The sequence below is a fragment of the Puma concolor genome, chromosome C1, assembly GCF_028749965.1.
Source record: "Puma concolor isolate L17-30 chromosome C1, mPumCon1.1.hap2, whole genome shotgun sequence".
In the NCBI taxonomy this organism is placed as follows: Eukaryota; Metazoa; Chordata; class Mammalia; order Carnivora; family Felidae; genus Puma; species Puma concolor.
Window position 1 is genome coordinate 157,565,955 of NC_141674.1, and position 13,797 is coordinate 157,579,751.

The 13,797-nt window shown below is 37.1% G+C and overlaps 1 protein-coding gene across 1 annotated transcript in view; it reads left to right on the forward strand.

Moving 5' to 3' along the window:
- Positions 1 to 445: 445 nt before the first annotated feature.
- The window catches only part of B3GALT1 (beta-1,3-galactosyltransferase 1), a 355,371-nt gene continuing 342,019 nt past the window's right edge, over positions 446 to 13,797 (forward strand). Inside the window, exon 1 of the mRNA XM_086718817.1 lies at positions 446 to 551. The gene's annotated coding sequence lies outside the window, so the exon portion shown is untranslated. The remainder of the gene's footprint in view (positions 552 to 13,797) is intronic.

Sequence of the window (13,797 nt, forward strand, 5' to 3'; positions counted from 1 at the left end):
GGAGATTAGGGACCAAAATGTGTTAGTTTATTTCATAGCAGAGTAGAGCAATAAAACAGTCTTAGCAAAGCCACAGACAGGACTGGCTAAGCCTAACAATTTTTAACTTTTCTTGCAGAAGCATTTGCTATTACTAATGAGACCAAAGAATCAAATTGTGATCTAGGGAAAGGAAGTAAATAATCATGAAAAATAGTTAATATGATGTTATAACAGAGAAAGATGCCATTCGAAGATGGATGTGGGGGAGATTATAAATGATTGAAAGCAAGTAAATTCCTTGTCCAAGTTAAATGTTCTGTAAATGCTGATTATTTTGTACAAGATGGTTGGATGCAAGATATGTGGCAATCATGAAATGGCAAGAGAGAATGTGAACTCAGAAACGAGTGTTAATGTTAGCTGAAGTGCACCAAGGTTATTTACATATTTCTCTTGCCCCTCAGAGCTGGTAGAGACGCTTCAAGAACTGCTCAGTCCCGGAGTGGAGGGATTATGTGAAGACCCCAGTGCTTTACCCTGAGACCAAGTGCAGAGGTTTTCATTATAGGGTAAGAGCCGATTCCTACATTTGGTTTTATAGTGCTTGAAAATTAATGAAACTGTGATGTAAAATTGGGCAGTATTATCAGAAGTATGAGGATGCTCTGAATTTGATTTTAGCTTTGTAGTAGCTTAAGCCTTATACCTTTCATGTGAAGTATGTTGAGAAATAATTCCTTGGCAGGTATTATCCTTATGTTTGAAACAGGATGATATGTAGAAACAATGGGAATTGCAAAGCACCAATCTGGCCATTTTAGATGAAAACATCTTTAGCGAAGATTCTCTTGTGAGCTGCTTCTCAGCCTTTTTCTTAGCATGCCTACGTAGAAGAGAATAATATTCTTGTGATACACCGCAGAGGCTGCTTACTACCAGAGACAACTCGCACCAATAATCAGATCCAGAGCAACTCCACAGCTGAACAATTTGAATCTTAGGACATCTATAAACCATTATTTGGGGGAGATCTGCTGGGGAACAATAGAAGTTTTCCTTTTTGAAAGTGCTAAATATCCCCAGCTTTGTAGGCATCCAGGTGCTTGGAGTCTGGATTTAGAGGAGTTTTTCTTAGAGGGAAAAAAAAAATAGGATACTTTGGATCCCAAATTTTCACATGAAGGTAATTTGACCTAAAACTTGACCAGTATCCCTGATTTTGTGTCAAAAAAAATGAACCTAAAATATTTTCTCCTTCTTTCTGTTAGTACAATGATAAAGAAGCTCTCTCCTAGAGAATCCACAGGTACATTTCAATTCTGGCAAGGCTCCTTGTTGTCCTAGAGCTCTGGGGAGGTTTATATAAGACAAAATCTGCCCTAAGAGTCACAAGTTTCCCCAAGAGTCTGAGATGTGTACAGCTTATGCCTCATTTCAATATTCAATCTAGTCTGGGTAAGTCCTGTTAGTTGTCTTAGTAGTCATTTAAAAAATGATTATGTGTTCATCAGTTTTGGGGCCTGATTCAAACCCAGACTGAATACTGCAGAATTATAGGTTTCAGGCTAATGGGACCTGGATACTCTCTGGTATTTCTTCTGTGCCTTATTCCAGTATCATCACAGGTATCAACATAATTATTATCTCAAGAATAAATGACAACAACAGGGATGTCCAGTGGTATCACTGTGAAAGACTGGCATAAAATAGCCTTTGGTCACAATTCTAGAAGTTGTCTTATCTTACCAGGATTTTTGTCTTGTTTTGATTTGGTTTATTTTGGTATTATAACCTTGGTGTATTGGGTCTTGCTTTAAAAAAAAATTGGTAAACAACTTTTTTTTAGAGTTTTAGGTTTACAGCCAAATTAATTGAAAGCTATGGAGAGTTCCTATGTATCCTACCCCAAAACACACATAATTCTTAACATCTTGTATAAGCATTGTACACTTGTTATGATTAATGAACTAGTATTGGTAGGTACATTATTATTAAAATCCATTACATATGAGTTCACTCTTTGTATTGTACATTCTTTGGTTTTGAAAAATGTGTAATGACATATTTCCATCGTTACTGTGTCATGTAGTATCCCATACAGTACTGGACACTGCATTATACAGAAAATACAGAGTATTTTGACCTTCCTAAAAATTTCATGTGGTTTCCCTCCCCTCACACCCTGGCAACCTCTGATCGTTCTCCTACCTCCAGAATTTTGCCTTTTCAAAAATGTCAGAATCATACAGAAGATAGGCTTTCAGACTGGCTTCTTTCACTTAGTAATATCTCACTTAGCTTTTAAGTTTCCTTCATGTCTTTTTGTGGCTAGATAGCTCATTTTTTATTGCTGAATGATATTCCAGTGTATGAAATATACCATAGTTTGTCTATCCATTTGCTTCCAGAAGAACCTCTAGGTTTCTTCTAAGTTTGATAGTTATGAAAAAAGCTGCTCTTAACATTTCTCTGCAGATGTTTGCATGGACATGAGTTTTCAACTCATTTGGGTATCTGTCAAGGAGTGTGATTACTGGACCATGTGGTATGAGTAACTTGAGTTCTGTAAGAAATCTCCATACTGTCTGGCTATATCATTTTGCATTCAAAATGATGAGAATGCCTGTTGCTTTACATCCTTACCAGAATTTGGGGTTGTCAATGTTTTGAATTTTAGCTATTCTAATAAGTGAGTAGTGTTTTCTCGTTGTCTTAGATTTTTAACACAATTAGTTACACAAGATCATAACTGCCCAGAATACTCTGAACACTTAGCCACTAGAAATTTCTTCAGTATTTACTTGACAATGAAAATTATTAAGAATATGGGTTTTCCCCTGGTAACATCGACTGTGACAGTACATTTTTATGAGAGAAGTATGTGTGTACACCTAAGTGTATATTTATGTGTGTCTCTGTATACCTACTATTCTCTATTATACAAAGAAGGAGTAATAGGCAAAGACTTTTCTAATAATACACCCTTAAAATGAAAATATGCAGAGTAAATCAAAGATAGTTTCTAAAAATGAAATATGAGTATTCTATAGATCCGGATATTAGAGCAAACCATGCTCGATGTTATTTAAAGCTAACTCTCTGACAATGGTAAGCTGTTTCTAATTAGGCATTCCTAATTTTTGTATTCAGTCAAATTCAGCCATGTAGATATATCTATAGGAAGGAATTCTTTATTGCCCTTTCAAGTTGTAGTAATTTTTCTGTATGCTTGGTGCATGTTTCTCCTTTAGATTTGATTATATTGCTTTGTAAGTATGCTTGATGTGATAAACTTCCATTCTAGAGGGCTACTTTCTCAAGCATAAGGACTACTTCTCTCATAATTCTATCTTTAAAACATAGCACAATGCCTGTGTTAAAGAAAAAATTTTCATGACGCTTCATTAAAGATCGTAAGGAAGACTTTATTCAAGAGAGACTATGGCAGTGGAGTTTTTCCAAAGGGGAGAGAGATGGACCTCAATCCGCAATACAACATGGATAAGTAGAAATTTATAGCCAAGGATCAGGGTGGGGATCAGGGGATGGAAAAGTACCAGGCTAGGGGAATTCTCCTTAGACTGACTCAACAGGATTCTTACTGAAGGCAGGCCAGGATGATAAGATACGGAATGTGGAGAATGAGAAATTTGATCTAATATCAAGGATCATCAAATACCAAGGGAAGAGTATTTTCACTGAACTGATAGCAGAATTCTTGCTAAAATTCCACTAAACAGGTCAGAGCTCAGTTGAGAAGAGGATTCAGAGGACCCTGACACAGATTTGGTCCAGGAGAGAGTCTTTGTCACCTGACACATAGTACAATTTTAGTGAACATGTATGATGTTGTTATATAGATGGCTATCCATCACATACGATAGAAATCAATTAACAAAGTCCTAAAGACACAAGGCAAGCATTGTAATTTAAGGAAAAAAAGAGGGAAATCACTTTAAATGATGTAAATAATCCTGTGTAATGTTCAAGACTAAGCTATTAAACAAAGCATGGATTTGGCTAAAAAATAAAACAACTAATATACATGAGCAGTTTCTATGTGCAAAACACAATCTCAATGGTAACAAAAATGCAAAGATAAAGTAGACATGTTCTTTCTAAAAACGATGCACTCTAGTGGAGGAGAGATGGGGGAGAGGGGTAGGGGAATTGTTTTGTATTAGTGATCACAGATTATATATATATATATATATATATATATATATATATATATATATATATAAATTTTATAGAGAAATAGAATAAAATGTATCTTAAATCTAGGATGTACTTTAAGTTGGACTGTACTTTGATTCTAGGTTGCAAATTCATTGATATCATATTATATGGAAGCCTGGTTTTCTAAACATCAGTATACATAAAAATTACCTTGAGCTTTTATGTAAATTTCATTCTCTTAAGCCCCTCACCTCAATATCTGAGAAATTTGAAGGATCAGTGATTTTTCACTTTTAATGAGTACCCCAGTTTATTCTATTACAAGGACCTGTAAGCCATGCTTTAAAGAACGCTGATCTGTACCATTTACAGTTTTCCTCCCTGTAGTGTGGTTGATGTTAAAAAGTACCCCCTGAGAATAAAGTGATAGGGAGACCAGCCCAAATATAGGAACCAAGAGAATGTGCCAACAAGATTAACTTCATGGCCTCTTACAATGGTGTAGTTGAAGGAAGATTGTGCTACTAAGTCTGAAAGTGAGAAAACAAACTAATTGAAGACACCAGCACAAAAATTGTGTTTAAGATTAGAAAGTTTAGAAAAGACTGAAATGTGTATTTAGTAAATGGAATGAATATTTTCTAAATAAAATATAGTGTAATTACATCACTAATGAATGAGTTATTTCAAAGGTATGAGTTACAATATTTATAATTATAAGGGGAATAATAAATACCCAAGAGTCCAAAAGTGGGGGAATGATTGAGTTACTTAGTATCACTGTCCCAATGTAATATTTTCACTGCTTTAAAGAATGATGTTACAGGAAGTATCTAACAATGTTGTATCAAGAGAAAAATGAGAGTTGATATGACTGTTTCCCAGAAAATACATATGTATATGTGGTAAAATTACAGGTGTCTTGAATTCTAAATCTTTTCTTAGATATTATATGGTATTCACAAAATCAAATGCTAGAATCTAACACCTAGATGAAGTGGATCAATAAAATCTGGAATCAGAAGCCTTTGGTCATGAATTTTTAATAGTTAGTAATTTTTTTTTTTTTTCCTTTTGGCTGGGCTCACCATCTGCCAGTAATTTGCTGAAATGACTGCTGCAAAGGGGAGAGGAGAGGCACCCTCTGTATGTTCTCTAAGCCCTTTTAGAAAACATGGAGTGATTCCTTTGGCCACATACATGCCAATCTACAAGAAAGATGATACTTGTAGATGATACTACAAGAAAGACATCAGGGGAATGGCACAGTTTACAAAGGAAGCCCCATGGATGTTACCATGCCAAGACTGGGAGAATCTACATTGTCACCCATAATGCTGTTGTCATTGTTGTAAACCATAAGTTAAGGACAAGACTCTTGCCAAGAGAATTAATGTACATATTGAGAGTATTAAGCACTCTAAGAGTATGGATAGCTTCCTGAAGTATGTGAAGGAAAATGATTAGAAAAAGAGGAAGCCAAGGAGAAAGGCACTTGGGTTCAATTGAAGTCCCAGCCTGCTCCTTCCAGAGAGGCACACTTTGTAAGAACCAATGGAAAGGAAAGGAGTCTGAGCTGCTGGAACCCATTCTCTATGAATTCATGGCTTGATAAGTGACAAAAATATAAACAATCCCTGGACTATGAAAATATTTCTCTACTTGGATAGAAGTGTAGTATCCCCTCCCCCAAATAAATATTTAGCCATAAATAAATAAATGAATAAATAAATAAATAATTTTTAAGTAAAAAGGTATTTTGAGGTTATGTTACCATTAAGCTCTAGCAGTGATACCCACATCTGGCTGATTAATGGAATCATTTGGGGGACTTTTTGAAAATATCAATTTCTTAGAATCTAGACAAGTGATTCAGTTTCTGCAGATCTGAATTTTTCAAATGCTGTATTGATAGCCTTATTGATTATCAAATGTTGTCAACCACTGTTGTGGGGAAGACAGTTTTATGCCTCCAAGAATTTCTGCAATAATCAATATATGACAAAAAATATAAGTAAAAAATAATGTAAAAGTCTAGAATGTGTAATGTATATAACATAGTAAATAAAGTAGAAGTTAAGACAAGGGGAAGAATAACACAAGGAGGATTACCTGGGAGGGCCTTCTTGAACAAGAACCTCATAAGCATTGGTGGCAAAGGTAGAGTAAATGCTGCAGAAATTATCCTCATCTTAGTAACTCTCATGTTAGGATGAGGGGTGATGACCCAATGAAACACTTAGACATGTCAGTAACACAGTGGGCCCATTTGGGGATGCCAGCTCTTTCACCAGTCCAAAGTGTAAGCCCTCCATCCTTTCCCTTGAGGCCCAGGTCCCTTTCCAGGCTTTTCCTCCCAAGTTGGATCCTGGTTCTGGGGCAAGGGGTGCCTCCTGGTTGAAGAGGTTTTCAGTACTTTGGGATGGGAAGGCATGTGGAGTCTACAAATCATTCTTTTTCAAGTGGGGGAAAGGCATATCAGTATATTATGGAAAGACAAAATATTTATTTTTTATGTTTATTGAAAGGAATTATGGGTGTACCTAGGTGGCTCAGTCAGTTGAGTGACCCTTTGTTTCAGCTCAGGTTGTGATTTCACGGTTCATGGGTTTGAACCCTGCATAGGGCTCCTCACTAACAGTGTGGAGCCTGCCTGGGATTTCTCTCTCCCTCTCACTCGCTCTTTCTCTCTCTCTCTCTCTCTGCCCCTCTCAGCTTGCTCTCTCTGTCTCTCTCTGTCTCAAATAAATAAATAAATATTAAAAATTTAAAAAAATGAATTATGACTTCTAAAAGACAGAGAATCAGTCACAGAATAAGTTGAACTTGAACCTTTACAAATAGGTATGATTCCCTCCCCACCCCCACCAAACATGAAAGGTAGAGGTGAGAGGCATTTCAGTGATGGGCACCACATATGCCTAAATCTGCCAAATGTCTTTCTTCTGCAGACTCAATTTCTTCTTTAATACAAATGCCATTGTTTACACTCACATTCTTCTAACTTATGTTGCCTAAACTGATAGTAAGTTAGTTTTATGCCACATAGGACCCAAGAGTAGGAGGTCAACAAATACTTCTTAAAGAAAAAATGCCAATAGCAGCTTGACTCGAGTGGACCAAGGAATGGCGTAAGTGAGGCCGGACATGATTGGTAGTCATACTAAGCAGGGTGTCAAGTTCCAGAATAAGGAATTTTGACTTGGCCTTATAGTGAAGGTTTCTGAAAATGATAATGAGAAGATAAATATGGGTTTTGAAGAAGAAAATCAGCCAACAGTAAAGAAGATGGATTAAAGAGAGGAGGAACAGGAAATGCAATTAGCATGCTAATTAGCTAATTACCACAAGAGGAAACCTGGACTAGGCTGTTGGCAGTGAAAAGAAAAAGAAAGTAGAAGATAAGAGCAAAGTTTTTCAGCTCAATTAGAGTGATATTGATTGATCACCTACTAAGTGCCAATCACTGTTCTAGGCCACTGGGACATCAGTGAACAAAATGGAGCATATATTCTATCTGGAAAACAAGCATAAGGAGCAATAACTAATACATATAATAAGGAATGTATATTATTACATATCATTGGAAATTTTAAATGCTATAGAAAAATAAAAATCTGAGCAGAGTGAAGGGGGTAGGGGCCGCAGTTTGCAATATTACATAGGATAGTCAGGGGAAGAAGCCTCACTGAGAAGGAGCAAAGGTTTGAGGAAGGTGAGTGAGGCAGTACCCTGAGGGAAGAGCCTTTCAGGCAGAAGGAAAAGGAAGGGCAAAGACCCTAAAGTGGGGATGTGCTGCTAATATCCACATTTTGAATTTAAAATCTATCCCTTGGCAAGATGCTCAATTATACCAATTACCAACTACTGAAATGGGGGATTTTGCTGCAGGAAAGAATCTTCTTGCTTTGCAGTGCTGCTTCAGGCCAAATTGGATTACATTTCAAAAGGACAAAAGAAATAGAAGAGTGAATTAAGGAGTCAGCCTTGGGCCATGCCCATAGTTAAAGTCAGTGGGAGAAAATAAAGGACATAGAAGTCAAAGAGAAGCCAGAATCTCATTTGTTCCTTATAGCTGATTAAAGAGGGCTTGGCTAAGAAAAGGAGACTCCCAGATGCCAAATGTAAAAAGATTAAGGGAGAATACAGATTACAGAAACAAAAAAAACAGTGGGGTTGAGAAAAGAGGTGTTGGGGTTATGAAGGCTATTGATGACCCAAGAGAGAGCAGTTTCAGTTGATTGAGAGCACAGTTTTAGGAAATGCTCATCTAGTCATGTTGCCTATACCAAGAACAATGGAAAATCTGTGCTGTTAAGAATGAGTAGTATCCTAGACAGGTTGATTATCAACAATCCATTAAAGATATTTTAATAATGTTTTGAAAACGATCTTTGATAAAAAGTGTTGACAACTTTGAGAGAGTAAAATGAAATGTGTTAGGCTTCAAACTGAGGATGTATGCAACTTCTCTTTACCCCTTTGCTCTTCCCTTCTGCTCTGATTTTTAACAAGGCACAAGGCACAATATTGACATGTTAAAGAAGTCTCCACATACTGGGGTTGGGTAATGTTGCAGTATTGATCAGTTTGCAGAAATTCTCTGGACTGGGGCACCTGGGTGGCTCAGTCCATTAAGCGTTGGACTCTTGATTTTGGCTCCGGTCATGATCTCACGGTTTGTGGAATTGAACCCCTTGTCAGACTCTTCGCTGACAGCATGGAACCTGCTTGGGATTTTCTCCCTCCCTCTTCTCCCTCTCTCTCTCCCTGCCCCTTCCCCCACTCACATGCTTTCTAATTCCCCTCCCCACCTCTCAAAATAAATAAATAAGCATAAAAAAAAAAAAGAAATTCTCTGGCCTGAAGTATAGTTTTCTTCAGGTCATCACCAAAGCTTGTATGTTATTAATGTATCGACTCAAGTCTTTTTCTAGCACATGGTGATGTTCTGGTTTCAAAAGGCTTACAGAAACATGGTTATCCTAGAGTTAAGAGTGGAACCTGTCATTATTTGGTAGCAAAATAGCTCCCTTAAAGTTCATACAAATTAAAACATACCAATAAATAACCTGGGTGGCTCAAGTGGTTGAGCATCAAATTTCAGCCCAGTCATGATCTCACAGTTCATGAGTTTGAGCCCCACGTGGGGCTCAGCACAGAGCCTGCTTTGAATCCTCTGTCCCCTTCTCTATGCTTCTGCCTGACTTGCGCTCTCTCTCATTCTTTCAAAAATAAATAAACATTAAAACAATTTTTAAAAAAACAAAACAAAAATAACAACAACAAAAAACATAGCAATAAATAAATAGCACTCAGTTAAGCGTCTGACTCTTGATTTTGGCTCAGGTCATGATCTCATGGGTTTGTGAGTTCAAGGCCTGCCTAGGGCTACACACTGACAATGTGGAACCTGCATGGGATTCTGTCTCTCCCTCTCTCTCTCTCTGCTCCTTCCTGGTTCATTCTCTCTCTCAAAATAAATAAATAATTAAAAACATTTAAAAAAAAAACAAAAAATAAAACATCACAATAAATAATGACTCAATATACTTCTATTTAGAATGTCAATAACAAAATGTATAGGAGTCAGGGATTTATAAAATTGGTACATTCAACCATGCTTCCTGCTTCTTGTGCTATGACCTAGAATTCACTTTTTAAAACATCTTTTTTGTATTATGTAGTGAATCTATCAGGAAAAAGGGCTTTGAAAGCAGTAGGGTATTAGCCATTTAAAGACTGGAAAAACATCTAAATATAAGAAAAGGGATAGACTTGTCATTCCAGAAAACAAATAGGGAAAGTATGTTAAAATTGATGTGATAGGTCATGGAGATTATTTGGAATTTCAGGATTTATGGTAAGGAAATTTCTGGAGATCAGATTCATATTTAAGGTCAGTCTCTTTGCCCTTATTCTCTTCTTGCCTCTTCCTTCTAGATTCCCATCATTCTCCCCCTATTAAAACAGGATCCTGCTCAGGAAAGGATCCACTGTCACAGTCTTTTATAACTTCCTATGAATTTAAATCAGTGTGTTACTTCTCCCATGTGTATTCACATTTTATTTTCTTAATGTTTATTTATTTTGAGAGAGAGCATGTGAGCAGAGAAGAGGAGAGAGAGAGAGGAAGAGAGAAAATCCCAAGCAGGCTCTGCATGGTAAGTGCAGGGCCCCACTCAGGACTCCATCTCATGTACCATGAGATCATGCCCTGACATGAAATCAAGTCAGATGCCCAACAGTCTGAGCCACCCAGGTGCCCCATATTTACACTTTATTTTTATTTTATTTTATTTTTTTAATTTTTTAATGTTTTTAATTTATTTTTGAGAGTGAGAGAGACAGAGCATTAGGGGGGAGGAACAGAGAGAGGGAGACACAGAATCCTTAACAGGCTCCAGGTTGTGAGCTGTCAGCACAGAGCCTGCTGTGGGGCTCAAACTCATGAACCATGAGATCATGACTTGAGCCAAAGGCAGACACTTAAATGGGCCACCCAAGCACCCCACCCCCACCCCATAGTTGCATTTTTTAAAAAATGTTTATTTATTTATTTTGAGAGAAAGCATGAGCACACATGCACCTGCGTGAGGGGGGTGGGGCAGAGAGAATCCCAAGCAAGCTCTGCCCTATCAGCATGGAGCTCTATGCAGGGCTCGATCCCACCAACCCTGAGATCATAACCTGAGCCAAGATCAAGAGTCTGATGCTTAACAACTGAGTCACCCACGCACCGTGGTAGTTGCATTGTTAAATATATTTTCTTTTTGCTGGCAATTTATAGTAAAGGAACTGTGTAGTTCCCATAATTGCAACATGATGAGATTCTCATTGCTTCTAATTAACCTGCCTTTTTCTTTCTCAACTCCACAATTAATTTGGCTAAATTGGTTAGCAAACAAAAAAATGTAACTACACTAGCTGCATGTTGCTTTTACTGTGGACTGTTTGGTACTTCCATTGTGTTTCACATGAGAAAAATCTTAAAGTCTAGATTTTATATTCTGTGATAAAAATCACCACTTTGTCCTTGAAGGCATTGTCTCAGAAATGATTTTTTAAAAGATAGCACTATTGGTTTCATTTCTGGGAAGAGAAAAACATCAGTCAGAGTAGTAGTAAAATAGTAATCTAGTACGTTTGGTATTATGAGACTCAAGGATTTTGCAATAAAATGAAATCTTTACTGAAGAAAAATTGGCATATTTTGTTAAGAGGAAGAGAGTTGAATTGCTATATTTGACTGCAAATCTGGCAACACTAGAAGTAGTTACTTAGAAGTAAAAGTTTTCCTAAAGCTTTTTATTTGAATTAGTTGTTGTAATTGCATCAATAACAGAATTCTTAATTTTTACAAGCACAGAAGTATGCATAGGTTTTTTTAATCCTGTAATATCCCCAAATACCTAAGACATGTGCTTTATAGAAACAGAGTGTCAAAAGTTCAGAAATAACAGAAGTAAAACCAATGAATTACCAAAGTAGTAATTAGTACAAGTTTATTGTGCACACACCAAAAATTTTGCAAACTGGAAGCCTTCAAAGCAAAGTGTGGAATGAGGCTCAGGAGCGTATTGGTATAAAGCAATTCATATAGTGAGAAAGCAGTGACTGTTTATTCTTGACAGTGATTAGTTATAATGTTAGGATTTTCTTAAACAATAAGGAATTCGTCAGTGGTTACCTCAATATCTACCTTGAGAAATAGTTTAAAATTTGCTTATGATTTCCAGAGGCAGAAGGAAGAAATGATCCATGTCAAGTTCATCTTGTGAAATAAGCTAAATAAAGCTTTGCTTATGTGACTGAACTGGTTTTGGCTGCCCAGGAAATCTTCAAGGTTCATCTGTTGTTTTGATTATAACAAATCCCACTTTTGGTTATTCTCTCAGCAGGCTAAGAATATGACTAAGCAGTATAGCAGTATTTTGGTTACTACCATTGATGTAGTCAGACTGAAGAATCACATGTCAGTGTTTGCATTCATCAGGCCAGAGGGCCTTGTAACCACAGGATTCATCATTTGTGTGATTATTGTTGATTTGATCTAGTTGTCTGATCCTGATGAACACCATTTGGCATGTGATTGACTGACAACAGGCTTTTAAGACCCTCAAGGCAATACAGTGCACTAGAGAGGTCTATATGGTGACTATAAGAAGAAAAATAGCCAAGGATTAAAAAATTCACTGGAGGACAGCTTGTCATGAGCCAAGATTTAACCAGTTAAGTGTTTCAAGTAGGTTATAATTTAAGTTATTTACGTAGGCACAACGTGATGTGTTAGCAAACATCCTTGTGCTTACTTAGGACAGGATGAATATTGAGGATGCTTAATTTTAGGAGATGGTGTTGTGGGTGAGCTTCCACCTAAATTAGGTGGAATATATGAGATGAACAATCAGGTAATTTAATGAGAGGTGTTTTTAGGGAAACAAAAGAGAAACACAGCTTAATAGTTTGAACAGTTTATAAGTTTCTGAGTTTGGGAACCAGCCAGTTGAGATTTCCTTTTCCGGTTTCTAAAGCATCCTTAGATACAGTGAGAGCAAGCAGGGACAATCTGACAGATTTTCCTGGTTTGCAGTGTGAATGTGTCTGATGATCTTTCTGAGTGTCTACATAGCAACAGGCATGAAGATGGTCCACACATCCGCTGGGGTGGTGATTTCTCAGGAGTTTATATCAAGTTGTCCAGCTTTAGCTTGCGTGACTTCAAGAAAAAGATAGTTTTAGTTTCATAGTGATTCCAAATCTTAAGAATGGGAGAAAACTGGAAATGTTAGTTTGAAAAATTCTAGCCAAATATTAGAGGAAACTAAAGGAATTCAGGACCCAATCCAGTTTATGGGTAGAAAACAAAACCTCAAAAACATTAACAGCACTAGGATCTGATACCCACAAAAATGTATTACTGAAATATAATTTTTCTCTCTATAATCATCCCCATTTCCTTCAAAGATAACCACAGTAAGACTAATTTGTTTGCAAACTAATTCTGATTTCAATAAACTTGACCCGGTTATTTACCAAAGTGTAGCAAGAACAGTGGTTGGCCATATAGTTCTTTTGTTTTTTTAAAGTTTATTTATTTATTTTGAGAAGAAGGGTGGGGGCAGAGAGCAAGGGAGAGAGAGAATCCCAAGCAGACTGCACACCCAGTGCAGAGCCTGCTGTGGGGCTCAACTTCATGACCATAAGACTGAGATCATGACTTGATCTGAAATCAAGAGTCAGATGCTTAACAGACTGAGCCAACAGATGTCCAAACCATATAGTTCTTTTAAAAAATTTCTTTAATGTTTATTTATTCTTGAGACAGAGAAAGAGCATAAACAGGAGAGGGTCAGAGAGAGGAAGACACACAGTCTGAAGCAGGCTCCAGGCTCCGAGCTTTCAGCACAGAGCCTGATGCAGGGCTCAAACTCAGACTGTGAGATCATGACCTGAGCTGAAGTCAGATGCTTAACCAACTGAGCCACCCAGGTGCCCCCATATAGTTCTTCTAAATGTGCTTTGCTGGGCCTTTTCATAGGGTATCTCAGATTAGACTTTCAAAAGCCTTTCAAGGTTAGGAAGCCAAGCCAAGGATTTGTCTTTGAATTCAGAGAATCAACTATAGCAATAACT